Source organism: Rhinopithecus roxellana, chromosome 10 (assembly GCF_007565055.1).
Source record: "Rhinopithecus roxellana isolate Shanxi Qingling chromosome 10, ASM756505v1, whole genome shotgun sequence".
NCBI classification, from domain to species: Eukaryota; Metazoa; Chordata; class Mammalia; order Primates; family Cercopithecidae; genus Rhinopithecus; species Rhinopithecus roxellana.
In genome coordinates, this window is record NC_044558.1 from 139413289 (window position 1) to 139434889 (window position 21601).

The following is a 21601-nucleotide window of genomic DNA, read 5'->3' on the forward strand; positions in this document are numbered from 1 at the left end:
CATATTCTGTTTTTCTTATTCAGCCTTTGAAATTCAGTATTAGGCACTTACAGCATATCTTGATTTTAACTAGCCACATTTCAAATGCTCAACGGCCACATTTGGCTAAGGACTACTGTATTGGATGGTGCAGTTCTAGAACTTCTTAACAATAGTTTTTACTAGATAGAATTTCCACACAAATCTAAATTTGAATAACAACTGATTTTAAAATAAAATTTAAGATGGCATGTATTTCATTTTTATTTTTTCTTTCTTTTTTTTTTTTAGACAGAGTCTCGCTCTTGTTGCCCAGGCTGGAGTGCAGTGGCGCAATATTGGCTCACTGCAACCTCTGCCTTCCAGGTTCAAGCAATTCTTCTGCCCCAGCCTCCCAACTAGCTAGGATTACAGGCATGTGCCACCATGCCCAGCTAATTTTGTATTTTTAGTAGAGGCAGGGTTTCTCCATGTTGGTAAGACTGGTCTCAAACTCCTGACCTCAGGTGATCTTCTCGCCTCGGCCTCCCAAAGTGCTGGGATTACAGGCATGAGCCACCGCGCCTGGCCCTCATTTTTCTTTTAAACTGAAATATTGGAGCAAACATTTGCTATTTTGCTGATTATGCTTTGTCTCTGATTGGTGGCAATGCTTTTTAAAGTAGATATATATTAAATATTTGAGCCAGGCGTGGTGGCTGATGCCTGTAATCCCAGCACTTTGGGAGACCGAGGCGGGCAGATCACGAGGTCAAGAGATTGAGACTATCCTGGCCAACATGGTGAAACCCCGTCTCTGCTAAAAATACAAAAATTAGGCTGGTCATGGTAGTACGCACCTGTAGTCCCAGCTACTCGGGAGGCTGAGGCAGGAGAATCGCTTGAACCCAGGAGGTGGAGGTTGCAGTGAGCCGAGATCATACCATTGCACTCCAGCCAGGGCAACAAGAATGAAATTCTGTCTCAATAAAACAAAACAAAAAAAAGTTTGTACCTGTATACCTTTTTCATACATCTCTTATTTGTTACTAGATTTCTTTGTCGGTATAAGAACGTAACTACTTAGATATATCCTAACAAAACATATTCCTTAAACATTCTTAAAACAGTATAATGACTTATTTTTTTAATTACTGTAATCAAGTTGTGAAAGCCCTTGTTTCTTATTTTAAGCAGAGAGTGCCTTAAAAGGTTTAAAATACATCCTGCCAGTTTTAAATAGCAGAATTTATTGACACCGTATATAGACTGAAAACACATCAAAGTCTTTCAAGATTAATTATTTAATGTGTCTTCCTTCTTCCCACAGTAAGAGAGAAGATAAAGATAATACTGAGTAAACCATTCCATGCTACAAATTGGACCCAGTCAACAAAAATGCAATAGTTAGTAGAACATCTAATGACCATGGTCCTATTTGTGTTTTTGTTTTGTTTTATTTTTGTTTTTGTTTACTGTTCTCTCCTCTGTCAGGTATTCCTGTCCAGAAATTACATCTCCTTAAAAGATTTCATATTCAAAACCTGAGCATTGTAAGCAAAATAAGCTATGATGAAAGGATGAAACTTTTTAATTACTAAAGAGATCAATATGAAAAACTCTGTAGCAAGAAAGTATATATTATATTAGATCATACTTTTCAATCCATATTGACTTTTAGTATCATTATGTAATTTTAAAGTCTTTTAGATTTTGTTAAAATTTTATTAAATCCATGGAAATTGAAAGTTCCTAATATATTTCAATCCTTAGGAGGAAAAACTACAATTTTTCTCTAATATATCCATAAAGGAAAGAAGTACTTATTTGATATTCTTAATTGTTACATATTTAAGAGCAAGAGTAATTAGTTCGTACTTTTGTTCACCTAAGTCCACCCATACAGTGCTAAAGATAGCGGCCTCCAGAAGGTGACTGTGTCCAGACGAGTAACAGGGAGGAAAGGGTGGGCTGAGACATACATGAGGCCCAGGACATTCCAGGCAAAACCTGTCTGCCTCTCCTGACTCTGCCCAAACCCCAAATGATGCTTTCTAGCTCATATATATATATATATACGTATATACATATATATATACACATATATATACGTATATATATATACACACATACATATACACATATATATACGTATATATATACACGTATATATATATATACGTGTATATATATATACACACGTATATATATATACACACGTATATATATATACACACGTATATATATATATACACACGTATATATATATACACACGTATATATATATATACACACGTATATATATATATACACACGTATATATATATATATACACGTATATATATATATCTCAGCAGGCAGATACTCAAGCTGAAAGAGACATTTCTAGGATTCGTTTCTACATCACAGATACTGCCTTAGACTCACTGAAGTGACCAGCCTCCACCCCGTAATAACAAACTAGTCTAAATCCAGAATAAAACAATTATACATTTTAATCTCAACACCTTCTACCTGTGTGTGCTCTCCACGCTCAAGACAGAATAGCCTTTATTCTACCAACCAGCAGTCACTAGCCTACAACACCAAATCCACAGTTTCTTTGGTATCTTCCCAGGGAGTTGGGTGCTGAACAATCTACCTATAACATTGCCTTGCCTTCATATCCCAAAGCTCTGCAAGCAAAGAAGAGTTCTGTTGGGCAGCTAGGGCCATTTATTGTAGTCCAGAGGAAGAGAGCCATCAGTATCTTCTATGCTGTCCTCATACCTATTTAATCCAATCTGCTGACATCAGTCTATTATATTCTACTATTTGCCCCCACTGTACCTACATAACAACCACCTCTATTACAACAAACCCTCTGATTATAAGGCATTTTCTGAGATGGTATATCCAAACTGTACCTTGCAAAGGGACTTCTCCTATCTGCAAAGAATATTAAGAAAACATATTAAGAGAAAGTCACAGTAGGTACCCAGGGAAGCCAGTCTCTAGGTTAACCAACTACTTATCTGTCCATTTCTCCTCATAAATGTAAAAGGAGAGCCTACAGTGAAGAAATCCCGGAAGGGCATCTCCCAGGTCTGAGACTCTCTGATGCTATGAATTCAAGTTATTCTGTCCATGACTGGGTCCGGAGGTCACTGTGTAAAATCAGTGCTTCTAAATAAATGTTATGATATTCCAGCACCATATAGTATAGTTCCCAAGAAAAAGGAATGTTTTTTCAAAAAAAAAAGGAAAATTCCCATTATCTAATATGTAAAACAAACTTTTTGATGATTTAAAGTGACTATGTGTTGTGAGCTGAGTAGACAAGGCAGGAAGGAGTAGTGATGTTCCTGAGTTCTTGCTGAATTCTGACAACATGCCAACACTTTGATTTCTCTCTCAAAATGGGCAGGATTTGATATCTAAAAGTATACCGATATTGTTACATGGCATATGGAAGCCACTAATTTAATTCCGGAATGTCCGTCAACATGACAGCCACCTAAACTGCTCTGAGGCATTGTAAATGGTTAGGAAAATTGACCTTTCTACACACTGAATCTAGCTGCAGTGGTTCTCCTGAGCTCTGAGGGAGCTGGGCAGGGCAGCCCGAGCTCCAGCTGTGAGCATAGCTCAACTGATGTGCAGTTAGAATGTTCATGGAACGCCCAGGCTTGCTCCTTCCCGTTCCTTTATTTTAAATGGTGTAGTGAGAGGGGCACAGTGGCTCACGCCTGTAATCCCAGCAGTTTGGGAGGCCGAGGTGGGTGGATCACTTGAGCCCAGGAGTTCGAGACCAGCCTGGGCAACATGGTGAAACCTTGTCTCTACAAAAAATACAAAAATTAGCCGGGCATGATGGTATGTGCCTATAGTTTCAGGGGAGGCTGAGGTGGGAGAATTGCTTGAGCCCAGGAGGTGGGGGCTGCAGTGAGCTGTGATCGCACCACTGCACTCTAGCCTGGGTGACAGTGCCTAAATAAATAAATAGAAAGAAAGAGATGATGTAGTGAAAATATAGTTTCATAGCACTTATACCTAGACTACTTAAAGTGACCTAGTAATTAAACTTACATAGCTCATCAACCAGCAAAGATTCCTAGTGCACCACACTCATTATAGAGCAGGAAAGCATTGCTGCCACCCTCTGGGATTCCTCTTGCATAGCTCTGTGTTCTGTTCTCCACACACCCATCTCTTTAGTCGTCTGTTGATCTTACTCAGTTTTCCTGGGAGTTTCCCCAGTGTATTTTGCCTGAAAGGGACGAGAGGAAAAAGGAAAAGCACAACTCAAAATGGTTGACTATTCCATTCTTTGTTTTCTTCAAAAAGTGCAAAGTCATAAAGATGCCATGGAACCACTAAATTCATTGTCCTTTGTCACGTCTCAGCCAATAATAGTCATTGATATACTCTCCATACCACAAATTTAAAGTTTTTTTGTGAACTGTACATGCAATAGCCAAGTTTATTTTAACTTTAGTCATTACTGGATCTCAGAGATTTTCTTTTTCTTTTTTGGCATATAGATGATTTATGTCGCTTCAGTGTGCCCAGTCCACAGATGAGATCTTCTGAGGGACCGCTTCTGGAGCTGGCCCTCTTGTGTGACTGAATTAGTCAGTGATGATTCTCAGGGCTAGATTAGATTGTTACTCTTAAAATAATTACTTTAAAAAAAACAACTTCTATAACTCGAAAATTTTGTGGCTGGGTGTGGTGGCTCATGCCGGTAATCTCAGCACTTTGGGAAGCCGAGGTGGGTGGATCACTTAAAGTCAGGAATTCGAGAGCAGCCTGGCCAACATGGTGAAACGCTGTCTCTACTAAAAATACAAAAATTAGCCAGGCATGGTGGCGCACACCTGTAATTTCAGCTACTCAGGAGGCTGAGGCAGGAGAATTTGCTTGAACCTCGGAGGTGGAGGCTGTAGTGAGCGGAGATGGCACCCACTGCACTTCAGCCTGGTCAACAGAGCAAGACTCTGTCTCAAAAAAAAGAAGGAAAAAAGAAAAGAAAAATTTGCATTTAAGACTTATATGAAAATACATATATTTATTTTGCAGAATAATGATCTAAAGCAGGACTGTCATTTTAACTAAAGTTATTTTTGACCAGGCGTGGTGGCTCATGCCTGTAATCCCAGCACTTTGGGAGGCCGAGGGAGGCGGATCACGAGGTCAGGAGTGCAAGACCAGCCTGGCCAATATGGTGAAACCCTGTCTCTACTAAAAATACAAAAATTAGCTGGGCATGGTGGTGCGTTCCTGTAATCCCAGCTACTCAGAAGGCTGAGGCAGAAGAATTGCTTGAACAAGGACGCGGGAGGCGGAGGTTGCAATGAGCCAAGATCACGCTGCTGCACTCCAGCCTGTACTACAGAGCCAGACTCCATCTTAAAAACAAAAACAAAAGTTGGCCAGATGCAATGGCTCAGGCCTGTAATCCCAGCACTCTGGGAGGCCGAAGCGGGTGGATCACAAGATCAGGAGTTCGAGACCAGCCTGGCCAAGATGGTGAAATGCCGTCTCTACTAAAAATACAAAAATTAGCTGGGTGCAGTGGCGGGCGCCTGTAATCCCAGCTACTCAGGAGGCTGAGGCAGAAGAATCACTTGAACCTGGGAGGTGGAGGTTACAGTGAGCCAAGATCGTGCCACTGCACTCTAGCCTGGGTGACAGAGCAAGACTCTGTCTCAAAAAAAAAAAAAAAAAAAAATGTTGTTCTTAGTGCATATAAAAATTGGTGTTTTTGGCCAGGCGTGGTGGCTCACGTCTGTAATCCCAGCCCTTTGGGAGGCCAAAGCGGGTGGATCAGGAGATCAAGAGATGGAGATCATTCTGGCCAACATGGTGAAACCCCATCTCTACTAAAAATACAAAAAAATTAGCCAGGCATGGTGGCACGTGCCTGTAATCCCAGCTACTTGGGAAGCTGAGGCAGGAGAATCATTTGAACCCAGGAAGCTGAGGTTGCAGTGATCTGAGATTGCAACACTGCACTCCAGCCTGGCGACAGAGTAAGACTCCGTCTCAAAAAAAAAAAAAAAAATTGGTGGTTTTTTGTTGTTTGTTTTGTTTTTTAGTTTAAGGAGACACGTTTCCTCATCTTAAGGACTTTTTTGCTGCTCTGATGCTGATCATCTAGTCCATATCTAGTCCATTATTTTGCTCTAAACTGAGCCTTGCGTCCCAGTTCTTCATTGCACTTCAGATTGTGTCTTACTACAAAGAGAAAATTAGTCTGTGATCAACTTGGATCATAAGAACTGGAATTATACATTTAGAATAGAAGCCAGGGATGTGATGCACACCCATGATCCCAGCTACTCAGGAGGCTGAGGTGGGAGGATCACTTGAGCCTGGGAGTTAGAGGCTGCAGTGAGCCGAGATCTTGCCACTGCATTCCAGCCTGGGTGACAGAACAAGACCCAGTCTCTAAAAAATAAAAAGAAAAAAAGAAAGAAATTTAAAGTAGGAAGGGCTACCGTTTGCTTCTGGCCAAGCTTCACCTCTAACCGTAGGATCTTTTAAGACTAGTTCTGAGGTCCTTTACTCTGAGAAGGTATTTATGTAATAAGCCATATGTATTGACATTAGAATCAGTTAAACATAAATTTTTTTCTCTTTTTATGCACTACTTGACATCAAAAGCAAAAAGAGGTAAGTTGGCTATAAACCTGAAGGTGAACCTTATTTTTCTTAATAGATTTGTTCCTGAGTAGCTTTGCTTCAATTAAATTTCTACAAATCAAATACTTTTACATTAGGAAGATTGTCATTGGAAATTCTTATTCTTTTCTTTGAAAATGAATAAGCATCTTCTGTAAACTTAGATTTTCAAGATATCTAGTATTTAAACATTTTGCTTTTCCTTTAACCAAGTTATACTTATGGTTTAATTTGCTTGTGAAGACAAGGCATTTTGAAACTTGAGATAACTGAATTGTTTCTCCCACCAAAAATGTGGATTACATGTTATAAGTATTTCCTGTTTCCTTAAAAATGAAAAAAAAAAAAAAAGCCAAGAAACAACTGACATTGGTGAAAGTCTATAATTTTCAGATCCATAGATTTACAGAAGAAGATGCCCTGAACCTCTCAGAATATTTTCTAGTGTGATTTTTTTAATGATTAAAAGAAATGAAGAAAATATTAAACAAGAAGATCAAACACATTTCATTGAGTGGTGTCTCATGTTTTTCTTGTTTGGGAGCTATTTTTATAATTGATCTTTTTAGTGAATTATTGGTTGTAGTTTAACTTATTTCTCTTTTCTTTTTGATGATGCATCAATTCTGACATTTCAGAGGTACAGCTGGTCTTCATTAGATATGTGCTGTTATTGACTTTGCTTAACAAGAACAGACCATCATACCACCTTGAGTTAACTCTGTGCCAGCTGGCGTTGCTCTTGAGAAGGTCATTTCTAAACAAAAGGTTATTTTTTGAAGGTTTTTAATTGGTGTAAGAATCTGGCAGCAAAATGTACTTTTACCTCTTGGTGCCACTGTATTTAATTACCCTCACCCCATTTATCCTCCATGTATTTCCTACCATAGGCTATTGATAACACACATGCTCACGGTTTAATTGTAAGTTGTTCAGAAACGGAAAGCTGACTGTACTGCAGGGCATTTTTATATTTCTCTTTTGCAAGATTTGAAATAAAAATAGATTTTTGCATGAATATTGCTTTGTTTTATCAGCTAGTCATCTGATATTCATCAGGACAGCAAATGGGAAGATGGGTGAAAAGTTTTGTCAAATCTATAACCACTGAAAAATCTAAAAATGCTCCCTCTCTACTTAGCAAGGCATGCTGTCATTCTACATTGTTGAAGACGACTTTCATGCTTGTCACTGAAGTGTGATGAACTATATGCAGTTGTTATTTATGTGAAGGAAGAGCCAGATACTTTTTAAGATTTGTCACCAGGTCTTATTTTTGCATTGTCTGTATTGAAACTTTTTGATGTGTTTCAACAATTCCTTCTTTTTGTTCTCCGGAAATTTATTAATGAAGAATGATTGTTTCTGACTATCAAGAGCATACGCTATCATAGACTTTGCTGTGTTAAAGACTGATGTAAATATGTCTGAAGTGTTTGGTGATATAAATTAGCAGATTTCACCCCTGAGAAGTCAGAAATTACACTATCGTCTGTGGGTACTTTCAGAATAACTAATGTTTTAACAGGGGATGTAATACGTTTGGTGAAAAGGGATGAGATAGCCAACTTTATGTGTTTGATTATAAAACACTGACAGTGCTTTACAGCTCTCCATTTTTCTTCATATCAGTGTACCATTAAATTCATCATTAGATTCTTGTAAGTAGTTATTTTCCTAGCTACTGTTAATATTTATGTAAATGTTTCTATCTCATGCTCTTCCTCTTTTATATGTAATATTTCTTTCTCAGTTTTTTTATTATTTCTAAACTCTCTATATGTGCATTTTTCAGTTTATTTGTTTAGGAATACATAGGACTGTTTAAATGTTCAAGTTGTTACTACAAGGAGAATGTACTTCGATGCTTCTTTCCATTAACCTTTCTGTTAATTCACTAACATTATTAATCATTTTGTAGATTTAGTGAGGAATAATTTACTGTTTATATTATCTGGCACATCTTAAATGATGGCAATTTAAAAATTATTTTCAAGATTTATATATCAAAGTCTTACAGTTACCAAAGAAGAAGAATTGATCATCTGATAACACTAAATTAACCTTAAAATCTTTATCAGATAATATTTATCCATTCTTATTCCTTTTGTTAGAAAGATGTTGTTACAATGACAGGAATGTCTAAATTGTAAACTCTCCCTTCAAGTGAATTAATTAAACAATGACATTGATGATACTAATAAATAAATCCAAGGATATTTTTAGAGGAGGTGGTTTGCACCACATAAATTCCCTAGCAAAGTGTTGTGGGGAATTGAAGAATTATAAGGCAGGGTCCTGCCTGCTCTCAAGGAGCTGCACGGTGTGGCTGGGGAGAATAGATATACTGCAAGGGAAGCAGGGGTCTAGAGTTCTATAAGAAATGCCAGAGGAAGCTGGGCACAGTGGCTCACGCCTGTAATCCCAGCACTCTGGGAGACTGAGGCAGGCGGATAGCTTGAGGTCAGGAGTACAAGACCAGCTTGGGCAACATGGTGAAACTTCGTCTCTACTGAAAATACAAAAATTAGCTGGTTGTGGTAGCGTGCACGTGTAATCGCAGCAACTCGGGAGGCTGAGGCATAAGAATCACTTGAACCTGGGAGGTGAAGATTGCAGTGAGCTGAGATGGAGATTGTGCCACTGCACTCCAGCCTGGGTGACAGAGCAAGACTCTGTCTCAAAAAAAAAAAAAAAAAGGAAGAAAGAAATGCCGAAGGAGATGAGAGAAGTGCTAAAGGAGTCTGCAGGAAGCAGACACCTCCTTCTGGGGTGACCAGAAATAATGACTGAAATTTGACTTTGCATGGTCTGATAGATAAGAGCATTTCCAATGAATATAATGATAGGAGGAATAGCTTGTTGAAATGAATTTCTCCTATGATCCATTTTGACCTTTCTTATTTCATTGTTGTTAATAGCATTTACTTTGTTTCTTGAAGCTGAAAACCTTAAGGGCATTCGACTCCTCCCTTTCCTTTGTCCATCACGTCTGATGGATGGACTCAGGGCTACGTGCTTTCACAAACATTCTCTCACCTGATCTTCACGTGAACGCTGCAGGATTGGTATTTAATGTTCTCACTTAACAGAAAAACTGAGACTCAGAACAGTTAAGTCACTTCTTCAGTGTCCCTAGCTACTGGTTGTTGGAGCTGGAATCTAACAGAGAGATAGAGGTCTTTCTGACGGACTCTAAATTTCATGCTGAAATGGAGAAGAGCTGAGGAGCACAGAGGAGAGAGAATAGAGAATAAAAAGGGCTAGGTGCGGTGGCTCATGCCTGTAATCCTAGCGCTTTGGGAGGCTAAGGTAAGTGAATCATTTGAGCGCAGGAGTTCAAGAGCAGCCTTGGCAACATGGCAAAACGCTGTCTCTACAAAAAGTTAAAAAAAATAAGCTGGGCATAGTGGCATTGGGGAGGCTGAAGTGGGAGGATTGCCTGAACCCGGGAGGCAGAGTTTGCAGTGAGCTGAGAGCACACTACTGCACGCTAGCCTGGGTGACAGAGTGAGACTCCATCTCAAAAACAGAAAGAAGAAAGCTGAGAGGCCATAGGAAATGGCTGCAGAAGTATCGTTGGCAAACTCAAGGAAATTATTGTGGTGCACCCTCACTTAAGACGCCAGTGCATGTAAGCGTGTTAGTAACTGTTCTATGGAGAGCACCTTTGTGCTATTATCAGAATTCCTGGGTGTGGGAGACTTTTATAACTGTGCAACTTTTCTATCTCCACGTCAGTGCACAGTATAAGGACATTTATGTTTTCTTTTTTGTTGTTGTTTTTTTTTTGTTTTTGTTTTTGTTTTTGTTTTGAGGCAGAGTCTCGCTCTGTCGCCCAGGCTGGAGTGCAGTGGCGCGATCTCGGCTCACTGCAAGCTCCACCTCCCGGGTTCACGCCATTCTCCTGCCTCAGCCTCCTGAGTGGCTGGGATTACAGGCGCCCGCCACCGCGCCCGGCTAATTTTTTTTGTATTTTTAGTAGAGACGGGGTTTCACCATGGTCTCGATCTCCTGACCTTGTGATCCGCCAGCCTCGGCCTCCCAAAGTGCTGGGATTACAGGCGTGAGCCACCGCGCCCGGCCGACATTTATGTTTTCTACTAACACAGCTCCTCACATTCCACTCCCGTCAGTTTAGTTTTCCCCAGTACCACTGTTTTGACCACTTTCACACTTCTGTCTACAGTGCTTTTGCTAAGAAGGAATCTGCTAAATTAGAATGCAGATTCTCCTTCTTTTTTTTTCTTTTTGAGACGGAGTTTCGCCCTTGTTGCCCAAGCTGGAGTGTGATGGCGCCGTCTCGGCTTACTGCAACCTCCACCTCCCGGGTTCAAGCAATTCTCCTGCCTCAGCCTCCCGAGTAGCTGGGATTACAGGCGCACGCCACCACGCCCGGCTAATTTTTTGTATTTTTAGTAGAAATGGGGTTTCACCATGTTAGCCAGGCTGGTCTCGAACTCCTGACCTCAGGTGGTCCACCTGCCTTGGCCTCCTAAAGTGCTGGGATTACAGGTGTGAGCCACCACGCCCGGCCCCAGATTATCCTTCGTAACTTGTGCTTCCTGCCTTTTGTATATATCTTTTTCACTTTGAGTTTCCTTGAATTAAAACTTTTTAATTCAACTCTTGGATTGCTTAGTTTTGAATTATTTGAGAGAATTTGGGCTGTTCTTGGTTTATTTAGACTGAAGAAGTACTCTCGGCAAAGTAAAAAGGAGCACTAACTGCTTCTACTTTGGAGCAAGAATCAAAGACTGTGTTAGTATGCAGGGGCTTCCATCACACGACCACAGACTGGATGCCTGAAACAACACAAGTTTATTTTCTCACAGTTCTGGAGGCCCGAAGTGGAAAATTGAGGTGTCTGCAGGTCTGTTTTCTCCTGAGGTCTCCCTCCTTGGATTGCAAAAGGCCACCTTCTCACTGTCCTCATGTGGTCTTTCCTCTGTGCACTGCATCCCTGGTGTCTCTCTGTATGTATTAATCCTCTCTTCTTTACAAGGACACCAATCAGACTGGATTAGGGCCAACTCTAACAGTGTCACTTTAATTTAATCACCTCTTGTAAAGGTCCTGTGTTCAAATATGTTCAAATACAGTTGCATTCTAAGGTTCTGAGAGTTAAGGCTTCATTCAATATATTCATTCAATATATGAATTTAGGGGAACACAATTCAGTCTATAACATCATGGGCCACTCCACTGAAAGGGCGTGGGTGGACCGCCAGAAACCTGGGCACAAGTTCTCACTCTGCCACTCTCTCCATGGGACCTAAGAAAATCACGTGACCCTTCTGATCCTCAGTGTTCTAATCTATAAAATGGGGATTATGGCTACCAATCTCAGTTGAATTTTGTTTGTTTGTTTTTGTTTTTTGTTTTTTGTTTTGAGACAGAGTCTCGCTCTGTTGCTCAGGCTGGAGTGCGGTGGTGCAATCTCGGCTCACTGCAACCTCCACCTCCTGGGTTCAAGCAGTTCTCATGCCTCAGCGTCCTAAGTAGCTGGGACTACAAGCAAGCACCACCATGGCCAGAATTTTTGTTATTTTAGTAGAGATGAGGTTTCACCATGTTGGCCAGGCTGGTCTTGAACTCCTGAACTGAAGCTATCTGCCAGCCTCAGTTTCCCAAAGTGCTGCGATTACAGGCATGAACCACTGCTCCTGGCCTCAATTGAGTTTTCTAGGCACTAAAAAGCTTTTGTTCATTATAAAAGTCGTACAGAGGCCAGGTGCAGTGGCTCACACCTGTAATCCCAGCACTTTGGGAGGCGGAGGCAGGTGGATCAGGAAGTCAAGAGTTGTAGACCATCCTGGCCAACATGGCAAAACCCTGTCTCTACTAAAAATACAAAAATTAACTGGGCATGGTGCTGTGCACCTGTAGTCTCAGCTACTCGGGAGGCTGAGGCAGGAGAATCGCTGGAACCTGGGAGGTGGAGGTTGCAGTGAGCCAAGATTGCACCACTGCACTCCAACCTGGCAACAGAGTGAGACTCCATCTCAAAAAAAAAAGGTAATACAGAAAGTGACCTTGCATAAACTTAGTTTCTCATTTCTAAACAAAAATAAAATATATCTCAGAGTTTTTACAAGGATTCAAGAGCTTTTGCATGCAAATTGTCTGCAAATATATATATATAGCACTTTTCATAAGCATTACATATTACCATTATTTCTCATCCATTCTTCTTTCTTCTACATTTCTTCTGCCTCCTCTTCCTTTTTTGTCGTTGCCTAAAATTTCAATTAATGAATAGTTTGGGAGAGCATGGCCAGGTTTGGAAAAAGAAGAAAGAGAGGTATCTTTTCCTCCCCATAAGGACTAAAAGAGGATGTCTCTGTGCTCTGATCATAACTATGGAGTGTTAATTTGAGGACAATCTATAATGCTCTGTCAATTTCCTAGTTAACACTTTCAAAATTAAATGTTCTTGCTTTTCTACTAACTGTTAATCATCTGTTCTTATTGAAAGGTCTTTAATTAATATTGACTTTTTTCTCCAAGTTTATAAGATTTTTGGTCTAAAGTGGTTGTCTTAGTCCATTTTCTGTTGCTTATAACAGAATACTTGAAACTGGGTGATTTATAAAGAAAAGGAATTTGTAATTTGCAATTATGGAGGCTGAGAAGTCCAAGGTCATGGCGAGAGCCTTCTTGCTGGTGGGGACTCTGCAGAGTCCCAAAGTGGTGCAGGGCATCACACGGCAAGGGGGCTGGACGTGCTAAGTCAGGTCTGTCTTCCTCTTATAAAGCCACCAATTCCACTCCCATCATAATCCATCAGTCCATTAACCCATTAATCCATTAATTCATGAATGGATTTATCTATTCATGAAGGCAGACCCATATGATCCAATCACCTCTTAAAAAGTTCCACCTCTCAATACTGCCACATTGGAGATTAAGCGTCAACATGAATTTTGGAGGGGATACTCAAACCATAGCAGTGGTATCTATTTGAATGTATTTACTTTCAAATAGATAGTAGCAGCAGTGTTCTATGATAGCAGTTGTTCAAATAAATGTATTAACCTTTTTTATAAACAGTCTTGGAAAGAGCACACCAAGTTAGCAAACATAATAACTAAGAGTCTCATCAAGAGGCATGCGTGTTCCTTATATCATCAACTTCCATTTCTCCTGCCTATTTTTAAGAATATGAGTAGAAGGCCGGGTGCGGTGGCTCACCCCTGTAATCCCAGCACTTAGGGAGGCCGAGATGGGCGGATCACAAGGTCAGGAGTTTGAGACCAGTCTGGCCAATATGGTGAAACCCCATCTCTACCAAAAAAATATAAAAAAGTAGCCAGGTGTAGTGGCGCATGCCTGTAATCCCAGCTACTCGGGAGGCTGAGGCGGGAGAATTGCTTGAACCCAAGAGGCGGAAGTTACAGTGCGCGGAGATCACGACACTGCACTTCAGCCTGGGTGACAGAGTGAGACTCCGCCTCAAAAAAAAAAAAAAAAAAAGAATATGTGTGTATGGGCCGGGCGCAGTGGCTCACACCTATAATCCCAGCACTTTGGGAGGCCGAGGCAGGTAGATCACAAGGTCAGGAGATCGAGACCATCCTGGCTAACACGGTGAAACCCCATCTCTACTAAGCATACAAAAAAACCAGCTGGGCGAGGTGGCGGGCGCCTGTAGTCTCAGCTACTCGGGAGGCTGAGGCAGGAGAATGGCGTGAACCCGGGAGGCGGAGCTTGCGGTGAGCCGAGATCGCGCCACTGCAGTCCAGCCTGGGCGACAGAGCGAGACTCCATCTCAAAAAATAAATAAATAAATAAATAAGTATATGAATTGCCCATTTTCAAAACAGGAAAGGAAAAGAAGAAAGCACACATCCCTTTTTTCCTCACTTTTCTTGTTGAAGGAAAGAGACTGAAAAATCATGAACTTATGAAAGATAGAGGAAGAGGTGCCTGAGGAGAAATAGAATATTTAAGTAAGAGGATTAGTACCTATATGTGTCAGAAGAAGAAATGTAGAAATACAGTTTTTTACACAGTGGAAAAGAAAAGTTTCTCTAAACTGTAGACCAACAAACTTGAGCCTTATCCTCGGCAAATTTCTGGAAATGGATGAGTTACAAATGCTCTCCACAGAATGGGGATTGTTAAAAGCCAGTGTGAGAACTGCACTACCCACATTCTCTGTCTCATAAGACCAGGGAAATGGTAAAATAATGTGTCTGAACTTGAGCAAGCAACTAACCAGACATTTTTTTTTTAAATATTCTTGAGACAAATGAGAAATCAATTCTAGAGGATAACATAATTGTGTAGACTCATAACTAATTGAATGATATATGCAAAGGGTCCAAATTCATTGACTTATATTTATGAAATATGATCTTCACATAGCGTGACCTTATTATTAATTGCTAATCTTACATAAAGCTATCAAGGTCATGATTCTCACATTTTCTGATTTGAGAGAGAAACAAATGCTAAATGACGGAATAGGATCCAAAATATTCATCAGATAGGAAGAGGTGAAATATTTCACATGTATTTTAAACATAAAGTTTAAATGGATACGAAACATTGTGCTGGAATTCCAAGCATTGTAAGATGGAGGAAGAATGACTTGATAGCACTATCTGTAAACAAAGCCAGCTCAGTGGAAATAGCAGTGTGATGTGGCTGCCCAAAAATGCCATGAGGTTTCTGCTGTTTTAATAGGACTGGGATGTCTCAGATTAGACAAGACAGTGCCACTGTACTTTTCACCAGGCATATCTTACCACACATGATTTCCTTTCTTACCACCTCATTTTTAGAAGGATGTGCACAAACTGGAACAAGGTCAGAGAGCAAGAGAAGACTGAGGGAAATTGACATCACATCTTAAAAGGAAGAAATGGGGTTGGGCCTGATGGCTCACACCTATAATCCCAGCACTTTCAGAGGCCGAGGCGGGTAGATCATTTGAGGCCAGGAGTTCAAGACCAGCCTGGCCAACATGGTGAAACCCCATCTCTACTAAACATACAAAAATTAGCCAGGCATGGCAGTGCATGCCTGTAATCCCAGCTACTCTGGAGGCTGAAACACAAGAATCACTTGAACCTGGGAAGCAGAGCTTGCAATGAGCCAAGATCGCGTCACTTCACTCCAGCCTGGGCAACAGAGCGAGACTCCATCTCAAAAAAAAAAAAAGAAAGAAAGAAAAGAAAAGAACTTGGATACTTGGCCTGAGGAGAACTCAGAAGACAGAGATAGTTTTCATGAGAATATGTGGAGCACCCGGAGGTGTTTGTGGTCATGAGGGAAAGAGATGTGGTGTAGAAAGTACGATCTCATGAAAAAGCAGGGATGCATTAGTTCTCAAGTCAGGAAAATGAGGAGGTGGGGTCAAGCGATGCTACAGGAGACTGTTTGCCACAAATAGCTGCTGCTGTGCCTGCCCCAGAGCACTTAGGCCCCAAAGAAGCCACCTCTGCAGCCTCACTACTCATCCTGGCTTGGTTTGGTCTCCACAGATGGGCTTTCACCCACATGGTGCTCACCAGTGCCCACTACTGCCATCTGGGCCAGGTGTGAAGCCAAAACATGGAAGTGTTCCCTGTCTCCTACATGAGCTGCTCCTTCCCATCCCAAACAGCCACCAGTGGGCTCCTGGACTCCCTAAGGCATTGACTTTTAGAAAACTGGGTAGTTTGGCTGGGCGCAGTGGCTCACGCCTGTAATCCCAACACTTGGGGAGGTCGAGGCAGGTGGATCACCTGAGGTCAGGAGTTCAAGACCAGCCTGGCCAACATGGCGATACCCTGTCTCTACTAAAATTATAAAAATTAGCCAGGCATGGCGGTGCGTGCCTGTAATTCCAGCTACTCGAGAGGCTGAGGCAGGAGAATCACTTGAACCTGGGAGGCGGAGGTTGCAGAGAGCTGAGATCATGCCATTGCACTCCAGCCTGGGCGACAAGAGCGAAACTGTCTCAAAGAAAACGAAAGAAAATTGGTTAGTTTTCTAAATTGCATTGAAAATTTTATAAATAATAGAAGCCCGAGAGAAAACCACACAGCAAAACTTTCTCTCCCTGCCAATGAAATGTATTATTTTCAGCCACCTCTTTTTAAAAACTGAATATTATCTTCATTCGTCTACCCTTCATTTTGCTTTGTGTTTTTGAGAGTATTGGTTGCTTTAAAATCAGTATCTCAAATCTCTGGCGAAGTTCCTTCTGTTTCTTTGACTCTATGACCCTGATATTCTCTAGAGGTAGCTGGTGTCAACTTGAGAAGCATCTAGAGGAGTGAATAGAAAAGCAACCTTGGCCCGGCGCGGTGGCTCAAGCCTGTAATCCCAGCACTTTGGGAGGCCGAGGCGGGCGGATCACGAGGTCAGGAGATCGAGACCATCCTGGCTAACACGGTGAAACCCCGTCTCTACTAAAAAAATACAAAAAACTAGCCGGGCGAGGTAGCGGCGCCTGTGGTCCCAGCTACTTGGGAGGCTGAGGCAGGAGAATGGCGTGAACCCGGGAGGCGGAGCTTGCCGTGAGCCGAGATCTGGCCACTGCACTCCAGCCCGGGCGACAGAGCGAGACTCCGTCTCAAAAAAAAAAAAAAAAAAGAAAAGAAAAAGAAAAGCAGCCTTAGCATTAAAAAGGCTAAATTTAAATCCTTGTTCTGGCCGGGCGCGGTGGCTCAAGCCTGTAATCCCAGCACTTTGGGAGGCCGAGACGGGCGGATCACGAGGTCAGGAGATCAGACCATCCTGGCTAACATGGTGAAACCCCGTCTCTACTAAAAATACAAAAAACTAGCCGGGCGACCAGGCGGGCGCCTGTAGTCCCAGCTACTCGGGAGGCTGAGGCAGGAGAATGGCGTGAACCCGGGAGGCGGAGCTTGCAGTGAGCTGAGATCCGGCCACTGCACTCCAGCCTGGGCGACAGAGCGAGACTCCGTCTCAAAAAAAAAAAAAAAAAAAAAAAAAAATCCTTGTTCTGCCACTTCCTAACTGTGTGACCTTGGGCAAGTTAATACACATAGTGATCTTGGATTAATCAGTGGAGGCTTGTAGAGCACCTACTGTGATGGCAAATTCTGTGTTTGTTTCTGGCAGGAGAGATTATAAAAAGAAGTTAAATAAAAAAATATATATATGTGAGACTATGATATACTCCCATATTATCAAAAACACTTATTTTCCTCAATGTAGGAATAGTGCGAGCCTGTTGACCCAGCTGTTTTAGAGGCTGAAGTGGGAGAATCACATGAACCCAGGAGTTCAAGACCAGGCTGGGCAACATAGCAAGACCCTGTCTTAAAACAAATAACAACTGTAAAGTCTATAGGAAAGATTACATCATGTTGATTCAGAAAATAGTTTTCTCTCTTGTTTCTCCCTTTCTTTTCTGTCTTCCCTTCTACATGAGGCCCTTGTTTATGGAGGAATGTCATACAAGGGTACTCTTCTTGTGCATATCAAGACAGACCTATAGATGCTTTGAGCTATAGTATTCCATATTCATCCCTGCCCTTGAGGCATTAGTAATCTCTTGAGCTGGGCACAGTGGTACACACTTGTAGTCCCATCTACTCAGGAGATTGAGGCAGGAGGATTGCTTGAACTCACTGCACTACAGCCTGGGCGACACAGCAAGAGCTTGTCTCTAAAAAAACACGTAATCTCTTGAGTATGCTATGACATTTCTCAAGCCTGTGGCCTTATCATATAAATGTACAGCATTTTCTAATTCCATTCTGATCATTTCAAATAAACACTTTAATTTTATGAAAAAATATCTTATTACTGTTACTAAAGACCATAGAAAGTTTGTAGTTACAAAGAAGTTACTTGACTGACTCATTTTGTTAGATGTCGGCCTAGATATCACAACCTCCAGGAAGCACTCCCTTATGTCTTAGATTTAGTTATGTTAATTAGATTTAGTTGTGTATGGTTAGTTAGAGTCAGTCTAATTTAATTTAATTAACTTCCGCTATGAGGTCCTGTAACACCCTACACTTTCCCTATTATAGGAGGCAATACAGGGATAACTCTGCAAGTTCAACTCAGCCCTTGGACCATACAATCCTGGATTCAAATTGTACCTCTACCTCCTAGTGGAGTTTGTCTTACTTAACCTAAGTTCCCCTTTCCTTATATGTAAAATGAGATTAATAAAACAGGGTTATAGAAGAGAATGTATATTAAGTGCCTATACAGTGCCTGACACATCGTAAGCAATAAATAAGTACTAGATGCTGTCATCATCACCATCACCATCATCATCACCGTCACCATCACCATCACCATCATCATCACCATCACCATCATCATCACCATCACCATCATCATCACCGTCACCATCACCATCACCATCATGACACTTCATTGTAGTTGCTTTTTAAATACGCTTATCTTCCTCGATGAAGCAGAGAGCACATTTTCTCTGTTCACCTTTTCCCCCTGCTGTCTAACACAGTTTCTGACACAAAATAGAAGTTTAGTAACTTGACTGTTGAATGGTTTAGACAAACCCTGGTGGCCAAACAGCAATGGCTTTGTGGGTTCTACAATGCCTGCTCCTTAATGCACATAGCTGTCATCTTTTATGCCCCCCAAAGCAACAAGTTCCTTCAGGAGTGGCCTAGTTCATTCAAGAATGAGCCTAGCAGAATAGATCCTAGATGGAGCCAGGGAGATCACTCAGAGCCAGCAGCATCTCAGAGCTACAAGGGACTTCCTCAGCCTCCCAGCCTACCTCCTTCATTTTACAAAGTACATGCTAAGACACATCCGTGGCTCAGCCAGGCTACAATTGACACAGTGGAGGGCTGTAGACCTGAGAACAGGGATTTAGAAGACAATTGACTCAGAGCAGTGTAGCTACATTTTAGTGTAATTTTTTAAGTCTATCACCATTTTATCTATGAAATTTGTTTTTTATTCTTTAAGGATAACATGTAACTAAGTGCTTATAAATAATAAATGCAAAATAATAATAATTAGCTTGGCTAGGAGCGGTGGCTCACACCTGCAATCCCCACATTTTGGGAGGCCGAGGCAGGAAGACTGCTTGAGGCCAGGAGTTCAAGATCAGCCTAGGTAAAATAGCGTGACCCTATCTCTACAAAAATTTTAAAAATTAGCAGGGTGTGGTGGTGTGTGCCTGTAGTCCCAGCCACTCAAGAGGCTGAGGCAGGAGGATCACTTGAGCCCAGGCATTGGATGCTGAAGTGAGCTATGATAGCCACCTAGGCAACAGCATGACATCCTGTCTCAAAAACTAAATAAATAGGTCGAGTGCAGTGGCTCACACCTGTAATCCCAGCACTCTGGGAGGCCAAGGCGGGTGGATCACCTGAGGTCAGGAGTTAGAGACCAGCCTGGCTAACATGGTGAGACCCCATCTTACTAAAAACACGAAAAATTAGCTGGGCATGGTGGTGCATGCTTGTAATCCCAGCTACTCGGGAGGCTGAGGCAGGAGAATTGCATGAACCCAGGAGGTGGAGATTGCAGTGAGCCAAGATTGCGCTATTGCACTCCAGCCTGGGCAACAAGAGCGAAACTCTTGTCTAAAAAAATATATATATATTAGCCAGAGATGATGTTACTTCTAACGAAGGAAAAAGTGATATTCACTACAAATATGAAGAATGTCTACCACCTCTCTAGCATTTCATTAAGGGAGTACACTGTGGTTCTGATCACCTGCTTTTTGAATTTTATCATAAATTATATTTTGAATGAATAATAATCTGTGACTGTATTGGCAAAAATAGTCAAATATGAGATATTTTTAAAAGATGTAAGCCATTTGAATACTCTAGTTACTCTAATTCTAAGGATCGCTATTCCACAGAGGCCACTACTCTGCTTTAGAAGTTTCATTATACCTCCCTGGCAATGTAAGACATAAGGAATCCAGAGTGGTTTTTACATCTATTGCATTTACCCAAATACACCATCAGAGGGCAGCACACACCTGGTTAACTTAAAAACTGCCTGTCTGGTGGCCTTATCAAAATAGTTGTCAAATTAGTCTAAGACGTTCCTAAATTACCACTCAGATAGGCAGGAAAGCTGTTGGAAAAGACAAAAGGAGCAAAGATTTTTAAAAGACAAAAGAATGCATTCCTTAAGACTCTGAGTTTCTACAAAAGGGAATCTGGAGCTAATCAATGCTGCAAAATGGGATAAGAGAGTTAAAAAAGGAATGTCCTCAAACACATATAAGGAAAGGGATTTGCTAAGCAAATACATAGTCTAAGCAATTGGCAAGAGGAAATGCTTCAATTATTTAATAAGAATTTTTAAGTTTAATTCTAATCTTGTTTGCAAAAGAAATATGATGTATATGCATTTCTAACCAGCTTCTTGCATGATTCTAATATAGTCACCTAGTACCAGTAAACAGACTGCTCTTTGATTTTTTTTAGAACACCAGGCACTACTTTCTTGGAGTAGATGATTAACCCAGCTAAAGCTTGATTTTTACTAGCTAGCACTTTGTTAACCTAGTGTGTTATTATATTGTGTGACTTTAAAATGATAAAAACAAAATAAAGTGGAGTTCTTATTCAGGTTAGCGCTCTAGTCCAACTCACTAACAATTTACTGTGTAATAGACATTCTAAGATTTCTGCCAAAAATTCTACTTTCTATATATAAAATCAGTTTTCAGAAAACTGTAAAGATGATTTCCTTGTTCAATTAAGATTCTACTAATCATAGAAAAGATTATATTGCACACTTTTCTCAAGTTACCTATGGGACTGACAATATGTCATGTGTCCTGACAGTGAAGTCAGTTATCTGAATACGTTCCATTTTGGAGTAACAGATCTAAGTGCTAAGCAATTAACCACCACCACATTCAAGTTTAGAACTGGAAGATCTTTCATTATATTAATAGACCCTTTATTTTTAGATATAACAAAATATCAAAGATAAATGACCACATATGTCCTAATGTACTTGAGAAATCTCGCTACTAATTCTGTGTCACTAA

At 41.0% G+C, this 21601-nt stretch overlaps 1 protein-coding gene across 4 annotated transcripts in view; it reads left to right on the plus strand.

The window, feature by feature from the left end:
- Positions 1–21601, plus strand: part of BICD1 (BICD cargo adaptor 1) — a 266606-nt gene that overhangs the window by 232718 nt on the left and 12287 nt on the right. The gene's annotated exons all lie outside the window — the stretch shown is intronic.